At 44.3% G+C, this 24,114-nt stretch overlaps 1 protein-coding gene and 1 pseudogene across 4 annotated transcripts in view; one reads left to right on the top strand and one right to left on the bottom strand.

Moving 5' to 3' along the window:
- Window positions 1-24,114, top strand: part of LOC131481018 (cysteine-rich motor neuron 1 protein) — a 186,426-nt gene that overhangs the window by 3,280 nt on the left and 159,032 nt on the right. The gene's annotated exons all lie outside the window — the stretch shown is intronic.
- LOC101529433 (adenylate kinase 4, mitochondrial-like) lies at window positions 7,762-8,421 on the bottom strand (annotated as a pseudogene).

Raw genomic sequence — 24,114 nt, 5'->3', positions numbered from 1 at the left:
CATTTACCCCTTTCAACTTGAGATCCTTGCCTTGAGTTTAGCGCTTCCTGGCCAGCAGTGGGTCTTCACTGACAGTGCATTGAATAAGTGGATGAGCAGTCTCTACAAAGAAACAAGAAACTGTTCTGCAAAGTTTAAATAATGTGATGAGTTGTGTCTGAGAATTGTGTGAAATGCACATTTGGATTTCTCTTTATTGGGAAGGCAGATTTTTCAGAGAGGAGGAGAGACAGATCTTCCATCCACTGGTTCACTGCCCAGGTGGCTACAATGGCTAGAGCTGAGCCGATCTGAAGCTAAGAGCCAAGAGCTTCTTACAGATCTCCCACTCAGGTGCAGGGTCCCAAGACCTTGGGTTGTCCGACTGCTTTCTCAGGCCACCAGCAGGGAGCTGGATGGGAAGTGGAGCAGCTGGGACATGAACTGGCATCCATTTGCAATCTTGGCCCTTCAAAGGCGAGATTTAGCCACTAGACTACCGTGCCTGGGGCCCCATGCTTGGGTATCTTTGCAGAATAATTTAAAATGTTAAATGAGTAATTGAAAAGGAAAGTGTCTACTAAGTCATTTGAAGTGTGCATGATTTCTCTGCTAAGTCTAAAAAGTGCTTTCTGATCCCTGGGAGAGTAGAATCCCCTTCCTGTTTCCATTCATCTGGGTCTTCCTATGCCCTTTGTAGCAGTGTCCTACCTGGCCTGTTTTCTTGGGCCAGCCTGCCTGCCTCCAGGGAAATTACCTGGAAGCCCGAGAAACAAGTTTGGCTTTTGAACCCTGGAGGGAGACGTCTGATAGGAAAACCTTTGCAGAGATAAGACAACATTTAGAAAAACTAATAATTTTCTAGAAAGGCTATTTTGATGGGTCATACAAACTACCTTTTGAGCTAAGTGGCTTTCTCCTGTGTGAAGCAATATGGCACATATATATTTCAGGAGTGAGTGGCTGGCACAGGTGCAGGCCATGATCAGCCTTCTCTCCGTAGGAGAAAAGCAGATGGTGACTTGAGTTTTGAGGATAAAATGAGAAACCTAGTGGATGCAGCTGAGTTGCCTTGCTCTAAGGACCGCATTGTGTTGGGTCCTGGTGGTGATGGTTGCAGATAAGTGTGAACCGAGCATCTTTTCCCATAATTACATACTCAGTGGCTTTACCTTTGTGGAAGTTTATTTTCCAAAACCCTTGCTGTGCAAAAATTGCCTTTTTGAGTACACAGTCCTTCTTTATTTTGCCCTAAGTGCTTTAACTCTTTCCTTCCAGCTGTTTGTCATGGGGCAATGATTAGAGGAACAAACTAAGTGTGCTGGAGTTTTTACAACAAATTCCCAGTTTTTGTCTTGTGAAACAATTATGGTTTCTTCCCTTAATGCTGGAAGACTGTCACTGGAGACGGTGGGCGTTTCCAAGGCCAAGCATGGGACCCTGATGGGGCATTCCAGGGAGCAGGGCATTGGAGAGCGGGTAATACATCAAAAACACTGGGTAGTGTACTAGTCGCTCAGTGAGCTGCCCTCCCTGCTGTGGGATGGGACCTGGAGTTAAAGTCCTTGATTTTTACTAATTAAAGGAAGGGCAAAATCAACACTCATAGTAGGGAGTTTTTAAAATGAGTACTTCCTGGTCTCAGACTTTGATTTTGAGTAATGGGCTTTATTTTTCATCCCAAAAGTCTTTAGGTAAAGTGACCTCATTGCTGCCAGGAAGAAGGAAGCAGAGGGCCTGTGAAGTTATGTTAACGGGAAGGGAGAGAGCTCCCAGTGCCAGTACACCAGGAAGTAATTAGTTCCTCCCAGAAGTAAATATTGACGAAACATGGGGGAACCAACCATTCACTGCACATCTACCATTGACAGGCTTCAGTGGCCTTCACTTTGAGGGTCAGCAGGACTGAATCTTCACTGTTGTTGAGTCCTGTCAAACACGATCTCTGGCAAAGGAGAAGTAATTCACATAGCACAGAAAGGAAAAAGAGGTTCTGTAGGTATTTGCTGCCGTTAACACATGTCTAGTAGTCCAGCCATATGTTGGCAGTGCAGTTCGGAGCAGTTGGGTTAACTTAAGAAAACTGAACAGTCCTTCAACTCGGGATATTACATCCATTTGCAGGGGATAGGATTAATGGTGTGTTTCACTGCTTTGTGTGTCTTAGTGAAGGAGTTATAAGTGAACAGCTTGGGAACATTCTAAAGTTGGACGGTTTAGATAAAACAGATGACGTTATGAACATCACGGGTGAGAGGACTAAAGAATGATGAATGGAAAACGGGAAAAGAATATTGAATTCATCTTTTGAGGAATAATCCAAAACACAAACAGACGTTAATTGTGAAATTTCTGAAAAATGTGGGTGTGTTTAACATCTCTCGGGCAGTAGTGCCCGCAGGAGCAGTGGCTGTGTTGCTCTAGCCTGTGAATGCAGTGGGGTAGGAGGTGGTGAAAAGAGGGCAAGGTAAGGCCTCCGTTCCTGAGCACTGTGTTCCCCAAGAAACGGTAGGTACTGAGTTTTGGAAACGTACCAGTGGAACAGGAGAGTAACCGAGCATGCATGAATAGCATGTTAGAACCCTTGCTTCTCAGAAGTGTGCTTCTGCAGAGCTGCGGCTTCAAACATCTGACTTGATTGGCATGGAAATCTGTCACTCATTCCTTGCTATTGGAATCTGCACAAGGTCTGCTGGGGCAAAGGAGCAGCTGGGAAGCCTGGGGGACCGCTCAAACATGATCTCTACTCTTTGCACTCTTTTACTCAAGATAAGCCAGGAAACAGACCATAAAATGTCTGTAGTAAGTTCCACGAGCAAGTGATTTCCTGGGTCTGTATGTGATTAATCGGCAGGGGAAATAGGTGGATAACATTTGTGCCAGGAATCTCAGATCTGAAGTGGATCTCTTTGGGTGTGGTGGCAGACCCCAAAAGGGGAATTTTACTCCATACATAGTTTAAAGCTTTAAGTTGGAGCTGTCCTGTGCATGGGATAGGGGGTGCTACCTGTGCAACAGTGCAGAGTGGAGCGTTTCCAGCACCTGTAAAGGAGGCTGCTGTGCTCTCAACACAGTACCAGCTGGACTTCAAAATGGCAGGCTTCCTTCTGCCGGTTAGTTTCTCTTTGTTCTGACTTGTTGCCCTAGGCAGAAGAGCGTGGGCAGTGAACTGGGAGGTGTCCCTTTATCAGAAGCTCTTGACTGCACCCACTCTGCTGCTTGCCCTGGCCAGTTATCAGCGATCTCTGGGCACAGACGGGACCTGCCCAGTCCCACAGACAGAGGAGTCCTAGAGTCCACCTGCCTTCGAGAATGCCCTCAGGGTGAATGCGAGACTGAATGTTCATTTGGAACCTGCGGTGGGTGGGGGTGAGGTTCCAAAAAGATCCCGTTTTCCTTTGTCAGCTGCAGCGTCAACAGATGTCGGTCTCTACCACTCTTCCGCAACCCCAGTTCATTCACTCACTAGAAATACCCGAAAGTAATGGTCAGAAGCCATGGGGGAAATCCAGATGAAGCTCCCGGATTCAGTCTGATCCAGCCCTGGCCATTGCAGCCATCTGGGAAGTGAACTAGTACATCAAAGATCCCTGTGTGTCTTGCCCTCTCTCTCTCTGTAAATCTTTCAAATAAATCGGTCTTTTCTGAAAATGATGAATAATGTTTTTTGCATTAAATCATAGGAATTCTGAATTTAACTATCTATGGGCTGATATTTCATTTGAGCAGGAAAAAGAACCTAAACTCACTACAATAAAAAATGTATGTTTTTCTTCACGTTAATGTTCCAGAAGGTGATTTTGCTACTAGATCCTGGCATGATGATCCTGATGTGCTCACCCTGGCTTGAGCTGAGGGAACAGTGTGTATGGCCATCACGTGTCCTCTCAGGGCCTCTGTCCCACCTGCTGCCGCTCCAGTTGATATCGACTGTGCTAAACCAGAGATCAGAGGCTTAAACAACCCATTCTGATGATCCCTTTCTAACCCTGCCATCCTTCTGCCCAGAAGTGTATATTGAACATCACCCATGGATCTGGTCTCTGTTCCTTTTAGCACTTTGGTCAGCCAGGTTCTCTGTTAGCAGTTGGTAATCTTCTGGGGTTGCTGTGAAGATCAAATGAGATGAAACTGTACATCTGAAACATAAGTGTGCATGCAGATCACTTTGAGAGCTCATTAAAAATGCCACTCCTGGGGAAGGTGCATTGGCTCAACTCCAAGTGCAGGCATCGCATATGTGTGCTGGCTTATGTCCTGGCTGCTCTGCTTCTGATCCAACTCCTTGCTTGTGGTGTGAGAAAGCAGCGAAAGATGGCCCAAAGTCTTGGAACCCTGTACCCACATGGGAGACTTGGAGCAAGAAGTTCCTGGCATCAGGTCAGCTTAGCTCTGGCCATTATGGCCATTTGGGGATAGAAGACCTCTCTCTCCTTCTTTCTGTAAAATTGGCCTTTCTAATAAAAATGTTTTTTTTCTCTTTTCATTTATCTCAAATCACCGAATGGTTCAAGGCAATTTTTATTAGATTGCAAAGTCAGATATACAGAGAAGACAGGAAGATCTTCCATCCGATGATTCACTTCTCAAGTGACCACAATGGCCAGTGTTATGCCGATCTGAAGCCAAGAGCCAGGAACCTCCTCCAGGTCTCCCAGGCGGGTGCAGTGTCCCAAGACTTTGGGCCGTCCTCTGCTGCTTTCCCAGACCACAAGCAGGGAGCTGAATGGGAAGTGGAGCTACCAGGATTAGAACCAGTGCCCATATGGGATCCTAGCACATTCAAGGTGAAGACTTTAGCTGCTAGGCCACCACACCGGGCCCCAGAGTGTAAAACTTGTAACTGTGCCCGAACTATACTACTACTGTACTAATATGACATAAAATCATGGGAGGGGAATTTGGGGAAGGGAACATGATTAGGGGGGAATGAAAATCCCAAACCTACAAAACTATCTTGGAGAATAATCATACTTTGAGAAGAAGAGGAAAATAATCATACTTTGAGAAGAAGAAACAAAATTGCTGTTGGGGGTAAACTAGCCTGTGTTCAAATCAGATCTCATTGCTGGGGCTTTGTTTTTGTTTTGCTTTTGACTGGGCCTGGCTTACCTATTTTTCCCTGGGTTTCAGTTTCTTCATCTGTGGACTATTAAAAAGTTTTCCTCAAATATTGTGCTGAGGATTAGAGGTAATTCCTACAGTGCAGTGTCTGATCCCATGGTGTGTGCTTATGTCTGTATACATACATACATACATGCATACCTGTATGAGACGTGATCCTTGCTAGCAGTTACTGATATCGAAGAGATTTTAAAAAATGATTCCTACTTGATTTTTCCATCCTTACTCCCTCTTCCTTTTGTTAGTCTCTACTTTCAGAACACCCTCGCACCTGCTCCACAGTGAAGTCTGTCTCTGCAGTTGGGGGCACAGGGTGGGAATTCTAATATGGGACCTTTAAGAGCCAAGGACTGTGCGTTACTGGGAGTGAGAGGTCTGGCTGCGCTGGGCCGTCCGTGGGTTGCAGCCAGCATGAACACGCTTCCTCACACTTTTGGAGTTTTTGTGATTATTCATTTGGTTTTATGGTTTGAGTCCTTCCTCTAGTTTTCAGAGGCAGAGAGTGAGATACCCCATTGACTGATTCACTCCCCAGATAGCCAGGTCAGCAGAAGCTGGCCCAGACTGAAGCCAGAAGCTGTTACTGGGGGCCTCCCTCATGGGAGACAGGCATCCAAGGATTTGAGAGATCGGCACTGCCTCCTAGGGTTCCTGTTAGCAGGAAACTGGAATCCTAAGTACAGCCAGCACATGCCCCCAGGCAGTCTGATAAGGAATGCAGGCTTAACCCAGCACCAAATGCCCACCTCTAAAAGGTGACATTTTGATGGCTCCTGGCTTCATGAGAAGGAATTAAATCTTCTTTGATAGACGTTTTCTGTAGATTTCTGGCAGCCATTGCTAAAGACACCAAAGACCCAAGGAGCGGGCAGAGGGAAGGCTGTTATTTCCTAATGGGGTTGTGGAAGGAAGAGGCAGCAGAACAGGCTGCATTCAGAGACTGGCAGTAGCAACGGAAGGTGTCGGGGCTGGGGCCCACATGCCTCGCTTTTCTTGACCATAGGCCTTCCCCTGTCACCTTTCACATGGTCTGGTGCTGCAGGCTGGGCTGGGGTTTGCATTGTGCTGCTGTAGAAAGCTGGGAAGGAAGAACACCTAGGACTAACCCTGGATTGATTGGCTCCGGTTCCTAGTGTAGGTGTGATCCTGCAGAAGACCAGAACTGCATATTTTAAACTGGGATTCTTTCATGCCTGGGAATCGGCATCAGAAACCTCAAGGCAGATGCTTGACATTGGCGATCACAGAACAAAAATTAAGAACCTAATGAGGGTAAAGTCCTTGGAATATGTAGGTTGTAAGTTTTTTGACAATCAAGCTTGATTAGCATATAGACATTAGATTATGTCTTCAGAAACCTTTTTGGTATCATAGTAGTACCTTGGATCAACCTTGGATCAACAGTGCTGGTATTCACACATTTAAATAGTAAACTTAATTGTTTCAGGGCTTTGTTTAAGTACATGTTAGTTTCAACACTAGCAGCATAAGGTAAAAGTCCCTGGGAACATTAAAAAAATATTAAAGAGTTAATTGTTTTACTTTTGTAATTTTATGTTTCAAGTTCCTGAGAATTTGGAAATTTTAACTTCTGAGCAACCACCTACTCTCACAATGGCAAGGTTAAAAAAAGATATAGGCTGTAACTAGAGACTATGCCTGTCTTATTTAGCATTTCAAAACAAAAACTATAAACAAACATCTCAGATTCAAAACAGAAAGGAATTTCTGGCAAGGCAGAATGAAACTGGAGCCTGCAGTCCTGGTCTAGGAGAGGTAACCTATTTAGCTTCTTATCCGAAGGCTGCAAGCGAAATGTTCCATGGCTGTGATAAAACAAAAGGCATCTCAATATTGAAGCATTGTGATACCTCACTGAGTGACCGCAAGAGCGCTGCCAAAATAAGACCAGGCTACCTCGAGCATGTTTGACCTGGACTGGACTGTATGAGTACGAATTGGACCGCTTTGGACCTTAAAATGTGTGAGGAATCTTCCACGTGGGTTGCATGGGCCCCATCCCCTCACAGTGTTTATAATTCTGCAGCAGCAGAACATTCCATTATCTTATCAAATGCAGACCTTGAAAACTTTTTCTCACTTTCACAGTTGGGAGTTCTGTTTTTTTGTTACCACTGCCTTGGACATTAACTCAAGACCAGATACATTTCTGTGTTTTTAATCAAGAAAGTGAATGTATTATTAGATCTTAGCTTGTTTCAGCAAGGATTTGAGGCTGTTCAGAAAGATTAATGTGAGAGAATGTGTATAAGAACTGCATGATAAAAGAGGACAAATAGTAGTCATGGCTTTGGGATCTTTTCTTTCCTTGATAGCTCAAGGCTTAGATAAAACCTCCTGCACTTTCCTTGGCTTCACTTTGGGTAAATTGTCAAGATACAATTAAATGGATACCTGCCTGAAAGTAGGAGTCCTGAATCAGATGTTAACTGGGGCCACTTCTGGTCATCAGATCTATGCATTTATGGTCTACAGGTGCTGGGCAGGAGTCAGGTATTACCTTGTATGTAATTGCAGATCCAGGGAAGGGGAAGATGGTAGTATCTACAGACTTCTACCAGGTGCTGGGACCAGAAGGCCTTAGAGGAAAAGACCAGAATCCTTCCCAGTTTTTTTTTTTTCTTCCACCGAGCAAGCTCAATATGCCTGTCTGGATTTAATAGGTGTGATCTTGTTTGAGAAAAGCATGTAAACATAAGGCCAGAGGTTATTAGTCTCCATCCCCAAAAACTGCTGGAGCACTCCTCGGCTCTTGTATAGCTCAATGACTGGCTTCACAGCATCCTTATACTGTCTTAGCCGGGCAGCAGCTGCTTCGGGCTTATCTTCCTCTTGTTGGATTAATGGTGAGCCAATGATGCCATCAATTCCATGCACATGAGGTGGGTTGAAGTCCATGTTATACACTCTTCTGCTGGGACAGTGAATCCAACGACGGCTGAGCCGATCTTTCAATTTCTCAAATGGAATGTTCAAAGTGATCACTAGATCCAGGTCACAGATTTTGTCTAGAGCTTCAGCCTGTACTCGTGTCCTCGGAAAACCGTCCAGAAGCCAGTGCTGGCCACTCCAGTTCCGAGAGCATCAGGTGTGTGATGACGTGATCTGGGACCAAATAGCCTTTCTCTAGGTATTGCTTGGCCATATCACCAACTTCCATGCTGGCCTTGATACTCTCCCACAAGAAGTGGCCGCTGGAGAGGTGCTGTGGGTGTTCTGGGCAATCATCTGGCACATGATGGCCTTGCCTGAGCCGGGCAGCCCGAGGATGACTGTTCGCAGGAGTTTGGAAGCCATTGCTTCAGTGAGGAGGCGACCCTGGGAGCTTGACCCCTGCCTCCGGCACCGTCTGCTCGCAAAGGAACTCGCTGGCCGTCCCCAGTTCTCTTTACCAAAAGGCAATGGGGACAACAAAACACAGATCTTGGGAAGTTAGAGACATCTTTTGCATGTCTGTGATCTTTAAACGGTGTTAACTGTAACCTAGCCTGGGTCCAAGGTAGACCTTATGCTTCACTTCTATGCCTATGCCAGCCAACTACCTTCGCTCCTTCTCCATCTTCTCATTGAAGTCATTAATTATGGTGGCTGTGAGGTAGGTGGGTGACAGAGCCTGCACAGGGAGAAGCCTGATCAGAGACAGGCTGAAACTTGCTCCCACGCTGCTCTTCTGCCTCTGATGCTCAGAGTTGAGTAATTGCTGTTCTTCCTAATACTACAGGCAGCAGCCAAATTCTCCGCATTCTTTTACCTTTGCTGCTGTTTTCACTTGCCTAGGAGTTTCCTTAAGAAGCAGACGGAATTGAAAGAGACCTAGCAGTAATCCTGCCTGAAAAGGAGTCACTGGCCAAACGTGGCACACAAGGGTTCTTGTTGGGAGGATGAAATGACGAGTCCCTGCAGGAGAATATGCCACAGGCTGCACCTGTGCCCTCGTCTCTGTGGAACACTGACTGGGAAACTGTCTTCCCGAAAGTGTACCTCAGGAGCAAACTGTGAAGCATGGAAAGTTTTCTTTTGTATGTTCTCCCTTGGCAGGATATCAAGAAAGGATAGGAGTGGGAATCTTCAACCTGGTAGAATACATGTTATTCTAACGAATGTGATAGCATGTCCTGCGCTGTACACCAGCACTCAGCTCAGCTTGCTTGTGCCGTGTGGATATTTTTGCCAAGAGTGGCCTTCCAGAATGAGGTGTTGGTTCATTCCAGCTAGTTCTCCATTTAATAAGTCTGCTGAAAGCCTAATGCTCAATTTGGGAAGATGTGACAGTAGAAAACTCAGTAGCTAATCCGTTATGTAGCTGTCTTTCGTGATTCTCATTTTCAGTCACCAGAGGCACCAATCCTTAGCAATATGGACTTATTTAACTTTTGGTTTTCTGTAATACTCTATTTTTTTTTTTTTTTTTTGCTCCCTGCCCCCAATGATTGGATGGGGCAGAGCTTTAGTCTGTACATCATGTAAGAGTTGACTAACAGCAGAGTAATTATTTTGTATTATACTGTGACTTGCTCTGTGTCTGCTTTTTTTTTTTTTTTTTTTTTTTTTTTTGCTTTCCTCTGAGGACGGATTTCAAAAGTTAAATCCTGTTCCAGATCTTACCATCTATCTACCAGGCTAGATTTCTGGATAGTTGCTAGTAGTGTCCTGTCTGAAATAGCCACGGACGGATGGGTGGTGTTAAGTTTACTAAACCTGAGCTTTAGTCTAAGATAGGTTTCCCCTTTCTCTTCTTTGGTACATAAACAGGTCTTTATTTGTTCGTCTTCCTGCTTCGTTGGTGCATGTTAGCCTGAGAATTGTTAGACCAGAGTGGCAGTGGTGAACTCTGGATTCCTGGTACCCAGCATTTTGCTTTTGGAAGCAGCCAGGGAGTGCAGTGCGAGTTTGCTCTTGTGAGAGTTTGTGCTAGTTAGGAGATTGACAGATGCTGCTCTTGCTCTCGTCTGTTTCCCGTTGACCCTCCTGTTTTGGCAGATGCCTACCGTGATCCATGACAGACTAGATCTCAAGTGCCCAGAAAGCCCTGGATAGATGCTTTCTGACCATCTTTCCACATGCCTCGGCATTGTTACCAGCATGCTTGCGTCCAGCTAGCTAGCCTGCTGGTTGGGACCTGACTATTAGAAGTTGGTGCCAAGTGTCCAACCCTCTGTGATGACCCCTCCCAATAACTGCATTTGCATTAATGGCCAAAAAAAATGTAGAAATGTTTGCTGGGATAACATCTGCCAGCACACCAAGGCCGTTTGACACAGGACATGAGGATATGGATCAAAAAGTGGCAATGTTTTATATAACAAAGTCTTAACAAAGTTGTATAGAATTGTTAGTTCAAAATGATGTGACCACAACAGAAAGATAATTTTCTAGCATCAGCAGTTGGGCCGCTGAATGAATACAGTCAGAGAATGTCTTTGAGAGAAAAACATTCCTTCTTTCAGTAAGTAGCTAACTTTGTGCCTTTATGTGTAGGGTGTGTGTGTTTTCCATTGCTCAGGGCACAACCCAGGCAAAGAATGTTTTGGGGTTGCATCATGGATGTGCTGAAAACAACTCGCCAGCTTGATGCCAGATGAGTGTAGTTATCTATTCTGTAGATTGGCAAACTGACAATGACTTCTGAACACATTAAGATTGTGCACTGTTTACTTTAATTAAAGTGTTTTGACTTTTAAACTACCTGCTTAATTGGGACATCTCTAGGTAGGAAAGTGGAATTTAGAGATTATTTCACATCTTGGTGATTATAACCCAACATGCCAGTATAGGATGATTTACAGTAAGCTGTCATTGACATCTGTGAACATTTTAACTGTGATATCAGAATTGTAGGGTGAGGACTAGAAGAGCCCTGTAAAAGTACAGCGAAAGAAGCCATAGGAACTCTTGCTAGGAGGAGATGAGATTGATTTTCACAGATAATATTGGGTAAAAATAGGCTCTTGGCAACTAATTTTATTGATTGTCTATTCCGGAAATCATACTGAATGCTTTGGAAAGAAAAAGGGAAAAGCAAAAACTCCCAGCCAACAAAGGGCTGGAAAACTTGAGGGAGATGAAGTATTTACATGCTTTAATAACAGAAAACATGTCCAAAAGAAATACATAATTACAGCTGCATCTGGCACTAACAATAGCCTGTGTGTTATATTTTTTCAATTGTGTGTGGCTATATAAGCTTATACCCTTGAGTCAGAAATGCTTGGGTGCTAATATTTGTTGAGAGGATGGAAAAGTAGAAAGGTGTTAGGAACTAAAAGAGGAGCAAGAAGGCATGAAAGATGACGAGTAGCAAAGAAGATGCAGTGATTTTTCTTTAAAGAGGGTGTATTTCATATACATAATTATTCCAACTACTTCCAACCTTGATATAATAAGCATTTAACTTCCCATAGGCCCACAGTAATTTGCATGTTATTACTAAAAGCCCACAGGTAAGGGAAAATTAGACTGCTAAATTAAGGACTTGACTATCTTGCTGCTACCGTTCTGGGTATTCTGACTTCATTTCCAGTTTGTTTTGGTCAAAGACCCTTGGAGAACTCAGAAAACTCAGGCATTCGGCCAACATGTACCTCCTATGATCTACCGCAGCCAAAGGTTTGGAGGGCAGAGCTGGCCACTGCACAGTGGGTGTGGTGCAGCCTTGCCAGTTCCCCAGAGCTGTCTTCATGTCCTTTCAAATGTGTTCTCGCCCTTCAAGCCCTGCCACTTCGTTCAGCTTCCTTTGTGAAGCTTTTCTGTGCTGCTCAGCAAGAGAAATGCCATCCTCCTCCCAACCCCTCACCTTCCAGCCCCAGGGCCCATAAATAGTCTGTTCTCCTTTCCCTGTTGTAGTACTTTCCATTCTGTGTCCAGTTCACATTTCTGTCTCCCTGTTTTGTTGTGATCCACTTTGGTGCCAAGATTGTGTGTTATTGTAGTACTTGGCACACAGGAAGAACTCAATGAGCATTTGTTGACTAAATGTAGACTCAAGGTCATCCAAGATATTATACACAAGCTTTTCCGTCTGAACTGTTTGGTTTGTATTGTGGAAACTGGAAGGAGCGGGGTGACCTGGTAAGAGAATCCCATAGGAAGTCTCATCATTGTAGAAGAGAGCTCAGCCTGGTAACCATACCCTCCCCAGTCAGAATTCCTTAGAATTGTCCCATGATGAGTCCACTTCAGCTGTATGTATTGAGATAATTGTGTCTGGGAGGATTGTTCTTCTGGCCAGTTTGTCATAAAGATGTCCTCTTTCATGTACTGGCCTCTTACTGGAGGTTTTTTAAAAAATTTTTTTTTCTTTGTAGCTTGTTACTTGTAATGTTTGTAGAGCAAGGGGTCTGCTGCACTGAGAGATACATACAGTTCACTTGACAAGATGCATTCTTGGTGGTAGTGGGAACAGACTGCTGGATTCTCCAGTTTAAGTCCAGGTTTTGTCTTACACATATTTTGTTGACTAATCAGGAGAGACTTGAGTTTATCAAACATGTATTGAATGTTCAGTCTCAGTGCCAAGAGCAGTGGATGATGCAACCTGCGTATAGCTTTAGGTGATCTCCAAACATCCCAAGGAATGTAACTGTACAGAGTCTTTGCGGAAGGAAATCCTAAGCCAACAACGTGGGACTGGAAGTGTGTGACTGCGAATAATAAAAATGCTTCACAATGGTTGGAACAGGAAGTTCACAGGAATTTAGGAAAGCAGAATCCCGTTTGGATTCACTCCAAGCCCTCTGACTTCAGGGACAGAGGAATTCTTGATGATTAGTGGCTGGAGCCCTGACTTGTTATTATTTAACAGTGTGGAATTGTTTTTCTTTCAGTCCTAGGCATGAATTCTTTGTTTTTCTGCAAGTCTTAACGTGATTTATGCGTTAAGACAGAGCAAGACGTTCGACACTGAAGGAAAGACTAGCCAATTAGGACCTTTTGGATGATACACCTGCGTACAAAACTGCTGTAAGAGCAATGTGGCCCAGGTAGAATACGCCACAGTGATGGAGACACGTAGAAAATCACACTGGATCTGAGCGTGGGGGTGTGTTCTGCCCACTTAGTTCTTTAAGGCAGGTGCCCTGAGAGCCCCATTGTTTTTCACCAGCTTCACACTGATACCCCCATTGTCACTTGTTCCTTACTGAACATGATAACCCCATACCTGAAAGGAATTGTTGGTGTCATAGTTGGTGTCTTTTCCTGTAACCCCCTGTAGATCCTTTCATTGATTACCACTACCTGTTACCAGAGTTTGGGGAAAAAGGAGAGGCAGCCTGCCCTGCTGGTGAAACAGAGTCCCAGTTCTGGAGCTCTGCTTGTCCGTAATGCTTGTGGGCATTCAAGTGAAAGGTGGAAATGAGAAGTAAAGACGCTAATCAGCAAAGTATAGAGAGTGGAAACTGTAGGCTGCCCATGCCCTGTGGATATTCTGCAACTGATGGTGTGTTCCTAACTTGTGTGTGCCTTCATTACAGTGTGACGTGTGAGACAACACCCCCAGAACCTTAGCGGCAGGTGTGTTCTCCTTCGAGTGATCCCTTCTCCAACACTTTATTAGCAGAAGGAATGTTCGACTTGATGACACATTGCCAAAGTGAGGCAATGCCACAGTTAACTTGGCGTAGCAGGGGGTGCAGGTGAAGGGCCCAGAGCTGTTCCTCTGGCTGACATAGCACACTTATCCTCAAGCTTCCGTAAAACACATGAATGGAAGAAAGGGCTGGGAAACACTCAAAAGAGGGAGTGCCCATCAGACTGTTAGCCAGAGTAAACACTGCTTGTAACTGAAAAATAGACTTCCTGGAAGGAGACCACTGCAGAAGTGGGTGTGAAGTGCAGCCAAGTACCATTTTCAGTCTTGCAGGTAGCAGGGGGGCTAGGCAGTCCTGAGAGGAATCTCTTGGAGCCTGGGGTGGGGGAAGGGGTCTGTGCTGTAACAGCCTTTGCACTGTCATCCACAGCAGGGTCTGGAGAACTTACTTTGGGAGGAAATGTCCCACTGGGGACAGAAAGCAAACAGATAGGACCTTATGAGAAGATTGGAAAGAGGCTGTCAGGGGTCCTGTGATGGAACTTGCAGGGGAGCCTGAGACTAGCAGAACCACAGTGGGAAAACATCCCTGAATCCCCCCGTGTAGAATCAGACATTCCTCCTTTGGTCAACGATTGGTCCCAGTGGGAAAGTCATTCTACAGCGGATGCGTCCTGTGTGTGCACATGTTGCAGATTATGTGATACATACATATTCTTGTGCTCCCGTGTGTACAAGCTGCATATATGTGAAAAATCCCTTCAGGATTACATACTTGTTGTGGCGATCTTTTAAGCTCATTTTTCCATGATGGTTGTGTTAGTTATTGATGCTGATAATTCTGTGAATTCCAACAAAACAGATCTTCTCTGGCCATCAGTGTTTATGTAGATAAGTACATGTGGATTGTCTCCTGAGCAGTTTACATACAATGTTCCACTGTCTTCTGCAGTTACTTGGGGACTGATTTGTAGTTGCTGCTGTTGTACCCAGGTCATATGTCAAGAAAGGCAGACCCATAGTAAGGATTAATGTGGAAACTTCTTAGACCTTCCATACTCAAGTGTTTCTGGGTCTTTGTTGCAGACGGGAAAGGTCCTTGACTTACAAAATGAGAGTCAAGCAGTTTTAATGGTCATGAATAGATTCAAGCTCTTTCAATGGCCACTCAGAAACATGTGGTCTGGTTTCAATGTAGTTTGTTTTGAACATCTTAATTTCCCTAGTTAATGTATGTTTTTAAGGAAATTTATAAGGATAGCACAGCTTAGGATTTAGTTTTCCAAAATAATTCTTATTCCAAACACAAGATTCATGTTTTCGTAGACAAACTTTTAAAACCAAACACCGTGTTTTTTTCCTTTTCACTTAGTGTTGTACCCTTTGTTTACCCATGCATCTTGTACTACTTTTTTTTAAAGATTTATTTATTTTTATTACAAAGTCAGATATACAGAGAGGAGGAGAGACAGAGAGGGAGATCTTCCGTCCGATGATTCACTCCCCCAAGTGACCGCAATGGCCAGAGCTGAGCCAGTCTAAAGCCAGGAGCCAGGAACTTCCTCCGGGTCTCCCACACGGGTGCAGGGTCCCAAGGCTTTGGGCCGTCCTCGACTGCTTTCCCAGGCCACAAGCAGAGAGCTGGATGGGAAGTAGGGCTGCCGGGATTAGAACTGTTGCCTATATGGGACTCCGGCATATTCAAGGCGAGGACTTTAGCTGCTAGGCCACTACGCTGGGCCGTATTCTATTTCTTTATACCAAGTGCATTTTCCTATGTTGCTGCATAGTCCGTTTAAGCTGAGTGATTAAGATGCATGGATTGCTGCTTTCCTCCTTTTTCTTTTACACCTTCCTTTCAAAACTATATGAAAAGCAAGGTAGGAAAACCTAGACATTCTGGGTGAGCTCGGCAGGTCCCCTCCCTCTAAAACCTCCCCCTGTGACAATCTTTGTTTCCTTGCCTTTCCAAGAAAATAATGTACAAAATTCTTTGTGGTCTTAAGGGAATTGCATTTTCCCTACTAACCTAGTCCTCCCATGCAGATGGCCATTTGTACCACCTGGCAAGGAAATGACCACCGGCTGCTCATGCGTCTGATCATGTGTGTCTAGGCGCTCAACATGAGGACCGTGTCTCTAGATTGCTGTCTTCTGTGTGTGCTACCGCTAATTAACCACTTGCAGGCTTTGTACAAGTAGAAGCCCACTGTATAGAAGCATTTCACGTCTACTGCCTTTCTTTAATGGAAGCATAGAACAGGTATTCCTTGGTTGCAAATATTTATTATGAAAAACGGATATAGTTAACTAGGTCCCACATAGGAACTGGATATGAATTCCAAGATAAATTTGCAATCTTTATGCTTTGTATGTACCTTACACTCCCCTTATCTAGAATTTCCATCCCGGGATGTAAAGCAATTTTCTGCGTCCATCATCTTTTAAATTAAAACCAGAGGCTAGGAATTTATCCAGCAAGGCACATACAAAAATTGAAAACTTTTGGATCATCATCAACATGAAATTTATTGAACTTCTGTAAAGGAATATTGACTACTTTTCTTGTCATTATTGGCCGTAAAACTAACAGTTTTTATAACTCAGATATTATTGGAAAGGTAAATACCAGTTTTGTAGTATCTCAGATTTCATTTGTGCGATCTGTTGTAAAATAAAAATTCTTAAAATCAGTTGCTCAAATAGTTTGTAAAATTGAATCATTGTTCAGAGATATTTTATAACAATCAATGCTTTCTGGACTACCAAAAAAAGGAGTAAATTCTGATTACCACCTTACCATTAAATTATGTTTTCTGTACTGTAGATCTGTGACCGGCTAATGTTTGGATAAACTTGGTGCATAAAATGCTGAACGTTACCTGCTGCTTATTAGGTACAGAGAGGACCTGCCTAAACTTCTTTAGACCAGAGCCTTTGGTTAAGTAAAACCTATAAATAAGCCAAACTTAATACTCTTTTGGATAACATTTTGACTTCAAAGAGCCCACTTTATTGAAAAAGAAAAAAAAAATCTTAATTGGAAGGCAAAAAATCACATCCAGCCTAATAGTTTAACCTCAGGTATTTGGGGATTTTAGTTATAATATGTAATAACAACATGAACTAAAGGCAGAACATGTAAAATATTTTAAAAGTACAAAGTTGATGGATGCTTACATGCTGCAGTAATAAATATTTGACACTCCTGCCATCAGCAGACATGTACGCTGTGGGTGTTTCCTCGGCATCAATAAGGAGGTGTGGGCAGGGCACCTTGCACGATAAGGTTTGAAAACGAACAAGGAGCCTAGGACTTTCCTAATCTAGCCTGATACAGGGCATGTAGGTCTTTTTAATTAAAGGTGAGAATCAATGAATTGTCTGCAGGGCTGTGGAGTTCATTTTAAACTAGTTGATCTCTATTATCAAGCGAAACGGCTGGTGCTTTCTGTTCAGAATCTTAACAAGGTGATTATAAATGCTTCCATCCATTTATAATGAAATCGCTTTGCATCTTCCTTGTTCCCTGGCAGTTGGCGAAGCCCCTGCAATCAGTGTAAGCTGCATGTCAGGCGAATGTTTAAACAGTAGGTGAGTGTTAGTACAACTCCGCTAGACTGCATTTCCTTGCTTACAGAGCTCTCTGGAGCTTGGCCAACCCAGGGGGAGGGGAGGAGGAGAGGTTTGACTGCAAGAGCCACACCTTTATTCCTGACTGTTGGGATGTGGGACAGTGAGCAGTGGTATAAATAGAGTTTGAGGGAGACTGCAGGCTAAGAACATCTCAGAGGTGCACGCAGGGTGGGTTTGTTTGCTTATTGCTGCTTCATGCTTTCACCTTTCCTGAGTTGGTGCTTGTGAACGGAGCATAGCTGCTTTTTTTTTTTTTTCTTCACTTTGCTTTTATTTAGCGAGTACCAAGCATCTTAGGGAAAAGGCCGCTATGTGAATGCAAGCCTGTAGTGTTTGGAGGGTGAAGAGGCAGGGTTTGGGAGTTGGAGGCTCCTTGCAGCTGTGCCTCACCATCTCGGTGCAGGGAGAAAGCAGTGCCTCATGAGCCCCGGCTCTAGTCTGTGACTTGGGTGTGACTTGGAGACTGATATTTCCCCCATGCATTTGCCTCGATCCACGTGGGTTTAGGCTCACAGCCAGCAGCTGTCCTCAGTCCCCCAGCCTCTGCTGTTGGGAACCTGAGAGCTCTTTCCAGTCAGCTGTCCACAGCCACCCCCATCACTGGACACTGGTCTGCATTGACTACTGGCACTGGTTCGCTCTGAGCTCTGCTCCTGACTCCACAGCCCTGTTGCTTGCTGCCCACATAGTGAGTCACTGTGGTGTTGAGGCATTTTACCCACTTGTGTAACCTGCACACATTGCTTCCATTTGCCAGGATTGTTAGGGACACGGTCACAAGAAAACCCTACTTCCTTAGCAAGCATCTGGATGAGAAATTTCTAGGGAGAAACCATGTTTTACTCATGAGACAAAAATGTTGATTTATTTCTGTAAACCACTGTTGTTGGAATATTTCAAACTGCAACATTTACAGTAATCAGTGATATTTTGCCCTTGTGGGTTTACATTTTAAACTATGTTTATGTGCAAGACAGGAGCTAGATAGGCAGAGGATATTAAATCAAACAGCCCACTGTGCTTGTTTGTGGTCTCTTAGTGCCTGGCTTTGGGCTGTGTCAGTGGCAGAAACAGTAATTGAGACCATCTCATTGATAGCTAGCAGGTGCTTCTTAGGGAGCTTGATTTGTGGTGTTCCTTCTAGGGAGGCATCGCCTAACAGGTTTCTCTCTTACTATTGGGGAAATAACCAAAGGCTGCTCTCAGTTACCACTCACCTCTAAGAGGAACAAATGGTCCCCAAAGATTTGGATGAGATGGCGGGGCAGGGTGCCAACACTCATCTTTGAGGTGACTAAGCCATATGTAGGAGGAAGATCACAGCTTGAACACAAAGAGGTAAGTCGTTTTTCTAAGTTATGGAAGTTTAGAAGCTTATGTAGGTAATTTTTCATGTGGCAAAAAGAATAAAGGACATATGTCCTTGTGCTCTCTTGGTAGGAGTTGAGATCCTAAGGACAGGAAGTTTTGATCAAGGATGGGTAATTGTAATTCAGGCAAGATGGTTTTAGCAAAGTGATGATTTCTATGGGGATAACAAGGACAGTAGCCCAAGGCCTGTAACGGTGTTTTCTAAGTAGTTTCTTCTTACTCTGAATGAGAATGTGCTGCTTCCAAAAGTGCTTTATTGCAACAAGATTGCAATAATAAGAATCCTTTATCTTTATGGAGAGACTTGGAACTTTAATACATATCCATTCCAGTGAAGCAGCTTGCCGTTTATTAAACTTAAAAATCTGGTTTTGTTTGCTACTGTCATTTGACTAGCTTTCCTCTTTTATCTGCATCCCCCCTCCGACCCTTAAGTCTCGGTGTGTTTTAGAATTCCTGTTAACCATTAAATGCTTCCCAGCTTTTCTAAAAATAATAAATATTTTAATGTAAGGATGTGCAGTATGGTTCTTGTGGGGCAAAATTATTTCACCAGTGGTTTGAACATTTCATCCTTTTGAAAAGGTAACAGAAGAGTATGCAATTCATCTTCTCAAGTTTCTCTCATGCCAATTGAAATGTTGCTTTAAAACCAAATCTTCACAAAAGAGCATGCTGCCTGTCCCTGCTGCTGTAGTTCCACACTGGGCAACCTGACTTCCACCCCGAGCACTGCACGGCCGTCTGCACACAGTGCAGGGAGAACAGCTCATATGCAGGTTTTTCTGAAAAGATCACGGAGTCATTTTGCTTGTGAAAGAGGTAGTTTGTATTTGGTGCGGGGGCAGACTTGAGTCCAAATTCTAGGTAATTCAGGGTGGTTTTCACTACATGCAGAGCATGGTTCTCTACTCCACATGTATTAGCAAAGAAAGGGATGTCCTGAGTTGAGCCCTTGTTTGACAGGAAAGGATGTGACTATTGGTCATGGATCCCTTTTCGGTGAGAGCAGTTGCTTAGAAGATGATCCCATTGTAACCATCTTGCCTACAGTCTTAGCTTTTTTTTTTTCCCGAGATTTATTTTATTGCAAAGATATACAGAGAGGAGGAGAAGAAACAGAGAGGAAGATCTTCTGTCTGCTGATCCACTCCCCAAATGGCCACAATCGCAGAGCTGAGCTGATATGAAGCTAGGAGCCTGGAACTTTCTCCAAGTCTCCCACGTGCGTGCAGGGTCCCAAGGCTTTGGGCTGTCCTTGACTGCTTTCCCAGGCCACAAGCAGAGAGCTGGATAGGAAACAGGATTAGAACCGGCGTCCATATGGGATCCCGGAACATTCAAGGCGAGGACCTGAGCCGCTAGGCCACCTTGCCAGGCCCCAGTCTTAGCTTTTGCTCTTAAACACTCATAAGGCAAGGGAGAAGATAGACGTTATGTTGAAGTACGTCAGTGGGTTATAGTCACAGGCTGTTTTCTGCATAGACTGTCTTTAGCAACAGAACCTGGCTGACCAATGCCTTCTGTGACTTTAACACCTGAATGGCTGCCCTAAGTGAGCTCCCTGTCACAAATCTCCTGAGGCGCATTTCCCATCTCCTCCTTTCCTAGGACTGTGTCCATCAATCGGGTACTGATGGGTGAGCCAGGTCCTCTTAATAGACACCAGTCCAGCCATGATCAACCCCTGGTCTAACTTGGGAGGAAGTACTGGATCTTTAGTCATTAGTGTTATGTTGGTTTCCCTACCTGTTTTCGTATTTGAGCTCAAATCCTCATTTCTCCTCCAGCTTCTCTGTTTTGGGTTCCAGTGGAGCAGACCTCTGTTTTAGAGGGATCTGATGTTGGAGGCCATGTAATAATGTTCTCTTTGGGTCCAGATGGGACTTAGCTGGGACCTTGGCTTTAGAGGGGATCATCATAGGATATGTATTTTCTGGAGCCTGATTTCTTAAGCCTTAGGACCTCGCACGCAGGGGCAGCTTAGTGATCCTGGGGTAGCCGGGATCTGCAGAAATGAGTCCATATCCTACAGAGTTAAAATCTAAAAGGCACAGAGAGGAGCCAAAGGAAAGCAGTGAGTCCAGACGAGTCCAGGAGATACTAAGTCTGAGAAACAACAGGCAAACAAACACATAGTACTGCAGAGGAGAAACTGCCTTTGGGAAGTTAAATAAGTTAAGTTGCCTTCCCAGTGGAAGTGGCGATTTGTTAGTCAAAAATACGTTAGACTGTGTAATTGACACAGGTTAGACTATTACCATCTGAGAGTTACAGACTGAAGGTTTCCTCAGAAAACATCTCTATGCAGTCACCTCAACAGATGCAATAACCAAGGTCCATAATATTCTTTGCATTCTCTTGTTCTAAACATCAAGGTGATGGCCTATTCCTTTCTAACCCACAGGAGACGGAGAAGCTTCCTCGTGCTCACTGTGGAAGGAGATCTTGGGGCCCCCGTTGTCTCCCTGTTCATGACTTTGTCCAGAACACAGAGCCCAGGGGGTTGGATCCACCTCTGCTGAACTTTTCCCTCCTGGCTCCCCTCCTTGCCTTTCCCCTACCCCCCACGAAGGAATTCAGAGCCCTCCCATGGTGGTGTGAAGCCACTGGAATGTGGCACTCTGACCCCTGGCAACTTGTGTCCCCAGTGGACCTGGCTCAGGAAACAGGAGCCATTCAGGGGAGGTAGAAGGATTGTTCCCTGGCCTTGGGGTGGGATGGAAGGAATGGAAACACTGGGCAAGGTGACCCCTACTTTGCCCAGGAGACTCCATCAGAGTGCTGGCTAGCAGGCAGAGCAGGCAGGTTTGCTCAGTCCAGACCCAGGGCTGGGGAATGCTGGCCAAAATGGGCTCAGTCAGGGCAACTGCCAGAGCAGCTGGGTGAAGAGGAGAGGAACTAAAGGGGAAGAAGCCACAGGCAGCCCAAAATGCAGATGAAATTTTAGCCAGAGGTGAGTTGATGGTTGTGCAGAAGGAATGTCCAGTGATTGTGCAGGCTGTTTTGTTCTCCTTTCCCTTAAGAAGATAAGGACATTAAAGAGTAGGAAAGATCTCCTAAAGAAATTTCCATTCCGCTTTCAAAAAGTAGACTACCTCTGGAGATGCTGCGCTCAGCCTAGGCACAGTGTCATGGGGTTAGTGGAGTTGTGTGCAGCTCCACTGTGAAGTCCATTGTAGGTTTTTCTGTGTTTTGCCACCATTGATAGACCCCTCTTGATATACTCTGGTTAGTTACCTCCCTACAGAGGTTTCAAAGAAACTGTTTATTTCTCTAGCTGTCAACAGCTATCTGCTTTTCCCTGGGATAAGGGAGTCTTGTGTCTTCAACTTCCAGTTGAAGCTTTTTTGCATAGCCATGGTGTAGAGCAAGGACTTAACCTCCTCATGCAGTCATGGAACTATGAGCCAATTATATTATTGCTAGACTGCATGTGAGCCAGCTTTTCATTGGGGGTACTTCAAATTCCATGCTCGTGGGAAAGATATACAAACGACAAAAGTCTGTTTCTCAAACACCTGTTAAGAGGAGAGACCTCCTGAGGCCTTAGGTTTCCTTTGCAGCTGGAACCTCCCTGTGCTAAATGAATTAACTCTTCCGGTGCCCTGGGTTGTCTAGGTTGATAGTGCTCCATGATCCTGGCATACCACATCGGATGCAAGAGTACTGATCTCTCTTCTACAGAACGTTACATAAGACCCTAGGGATAATGGCTCTGTTACTAAATAGAACTGTCTTGGTTATTAAACTAATTCACTGGGCAAACAGGTATGTGACAGGTATTCCTCCACTTGATTGATTCCAGAAGCCACCAGATGAAACCCAGGGGACTGTTGGCTGGCCCTGTGCAGTTCAGAAGGCCATTGTGCCCCTATTCCACGTGTATGTTTCCTGGTCTGCACTGAGAACTCATCTGTTTTACATAGCTTGGGAAATTCAGGGCAATTGAATTATTAAATAATACATTAAGTGCTTGTTCTAAAGTTTGAGGCCACATATCTGTGTGTTCTGATCCTTTAAAAATTGGTGATCTTTGTTAATTAGGTTGTGCATTGACTCAGTATCCTCTGAGAATTTTTTTCCATCTGGCATTTTTTTGAATATGATAAAAATTCTTAATGTGCACTAAACTTAAGAAAATACTAAGTTTTTATTTAAACTTTACAAGTAGGACTTAAGTTTAGATGTGTTTCCACAAATTTGGAGTTTCATCATTCAAATGGTTTTGACTTCTTTTATATCTTAAGGGCCAGTTTTAAATAGAAAATATGTTGTGGCCTGATGATGTTGAATAATCCACCAACTTGACTGCATATGGAAATGTGTGTCGCTGTAGTGTGTAGAAAAAGGATGGAGTAAGGCACATGTTTTCTTTTGGAAGCATTTTAAGTATTCTCTAGACGTGGATGTTTCTGAATGCATGTGCTCTCATTTGATGTATAGAAATATATAGACATTTAGGCTTGGTGTGGTAGCCTAATGGCTGAAGTCCTTATCTTGCACACGCCGGTATCCCGTATGGGATTAGAACTGAAGCCAGTTCTAATCCTGACGGCCCTGCTTCCCATCTAGCTTCCTGCTTGTGGCCTGGGAAAGCAGTCAAGGACAGCCCAAAGCCTAGGGACCCTGCAACCATGTGGGAAACCTGGAAAAAGTTCCAGGCTCCTGGCTTCAGATCAGCTCAGCTCTGGTCATTGTGGCCACTTGAAAAGTGAATCAGCAGACAGAAGATCTTTCAATCTTTCCTCCTCTCTGTATATCTGACTTTACAATAAAAATATGTATATTTTTTTTTTGCAAAAGAATGTATAGACATTTGAATTTGGTGCTGCTGTGTCTCAGAAGTCTTGAATCTTGCTTGTTTCCTAGTCTCTGAAAGGCATGAATTTTTATAAAGTTGACTGTTTTGTTTCTCAAACATCATGACACAAGATGCCAAATATGAGTGCAAAAGGAATGAGAAAATTAAGTTAACCTCAATCTTAGGCACCTGTGGCGTAGTTGGAAACCTGCTGCCTTGCTTTCCACATTAAAAGAGCATGTTACCTCCTAGAATAGTCCCCCAGTCAGGTTTCCCATTCATTTAGTTCAGTTAGCAAGTGAGTGTCTGGGTTGGCTCTGAGCTATTGCACAATACAGCATGGTTAAGGTGATGATGAGGCTGAGATTGGCAGCTTCAGTTCTGCCCAAAGAAGCCCGGATTCCAGCTGTGAATGAACAACTGTGAAGCCCTGAGATCAGCGGGCTTCTTGGAAAGGGAGAAGCAAGGCTGGGAGCGAATCAAATCGTTGTCTTTGAAGAAGACATTTCAGCTAGGTACAGCAGTCCCAAGAGAAGAAAGAATGAGCCTCAGCCAAGGAAATGGAATCAGCCGAAGCCCTTGGAGGTGGAAATGTGTTACGTCTTCAGGGGATGAAGTATGAAGGGTGTATTGTGTGCTGGGCTCGGTTCCA

Source organism: Ochotona princeps, chromosome 8 (genome assembly GCF_030435755.1).
Source record: "Ochotona princeps isolate mOchPri1 chromosome 8, mOchPri1.hap1, whole genome shotgun sequence".
Lineage (NCBI taxonomy): Eukaryota > Metazoa > Chordata > Mammalia > Lagomorpha > Ochotonidae > Ochotona > Ochotona princeps.
This window is presented reverse-complemented; position numbering and strand designations above follow the sequence as displayed.